Genomic DNA, 1,306 nt, shown 5'->3' with positions numbered 1-1,306 from the left:
AAGCTACATACTCCGAAATGGCACCGAGGCTGAATTTTGGGAAAGAGACTTCAGATACAGTGTTAGAGGCCACTAAGGTCTATATAAAAAAAGACTTCAGATACAGTATTAGGGGACAACTAGGGCCTATATTAAAGAGACTTCAGATACAGTATTAGGCAACCTGGATTAGGGGACCACTAAGGTCTATATAAAAGAGACTTCAGATACAGTATTAGGCAACCTGGATTAGGGGACCACTAAGGTCTATATAAAAGAGACATCAGATACGGTATTAGGGGACCACTAAGGCCTATTTAAAAGAGACTTCAGATACAGTATTAATTAGGGGACCACTAAGGTCTATATAAAAGAGACTTCAGATACATTATTAATTAGGGGACCACTAAGGTCTCTATAAAAGAGACTTCAGATACGGTATTAATTAGGGGACCACTAATGTCTATATTAAAGAGACATCAGATACGGTATTAGGGGACCACTAAGGCCTATTTAAAAGAGATTTCAGATACAGTATTAGGGGACCACTAAGAGACTTCCATTCCTTTTTGAATGGGCAAACAAGTGCGACATCATGAATACCTTTGAGAAAAGACTATTCCACGGTATGCACTGTTATTCTTATTTGAACTATTGCCTGAAGATCGCAAAGAAACAAGCAATGGATGCCTGTATTTGTCCATCATGCAAGCTTCAAAAGAAATGAATGGGAGACTGAGTGAATGTTCGTAGGACTGAAGTGTGATTTTACCAGATTTTGAAACTTAATGACTTGTATACGTTGAAGTCACATTTTAACACAAGTTAACATGCCTGACATGTTGAGCCTGACAATTGTCTTCTACATCATTAGAATCAACCATTGGAGGTCGGTATTATACTAGTATTATACTGGGCTTCATTCCAGTTGTCAAGCTCTCTTTACACTCACCCTTGCATAAACATTTTAAGACACCAAATTCTCACACAGGAGAATGTAAATTTAGTGTTGCGTATAAATCTAGAACAAGATCAAATTAAATTTTAAAGGTCTCAGGCAGGACTGCATTGCATGTCTCTAAGCCAGTGCATGTGAGGGGAGCGTGACACCTAAACCACAGCGTACCCCTCCCGACCTGTTAACCCGTGTGTTGTCTTCCCATCAAAATAGATAATCCACACTTTTGTTGACGTTTTTTATCGATGTTTTTAACTATTTCTTAAATTTTTGTACCTTTTTTTAACACTTTTTTTTCAATGTTTGTCAGGGTTTTTTTTACGTTTTCAACACTACGTAACACCAACTTATTAACTTTGGTTTTACAGT

The 1,306-nt window shown here is 37.5% G+C and overlaps 1 protein-coding gene across 1 annotated transcript in view; it reads right to left on the bottom strand.

Moving 5' to 3' along the window:
* The window catches only part of LOC116705482 (uncharacterized), a 4,036-nt gene that overhangs the window by 344 nt on the left and 2,386 nt on the right, over positions 1-1,306 (bottom strand). The window lies entirely within an intron of this gene.

Source organism: Etheostoma spectabile, chromosome 17 (genome assembly GCF_008692095.1).
Source record: "Etheostoma spectabile isolate EspeVRDwgs_2016 chromosome 17, UIUC_Espe_1.0, whole genome shotgun sequence".
In the NCBI taxonomy this organism is placed as follows: domain Eukaryota; kingdom Metazoa; phylum Chordata; class Actinopteri; order Perciformes; family Percidae; genus Etheostoma; species Etheostoma spectabile.
The sequence above is the reverse complement of the archived record's forward strand: the minus strand, read 5'-3'. Positions and strand labels throughout refer to the sequence as shown.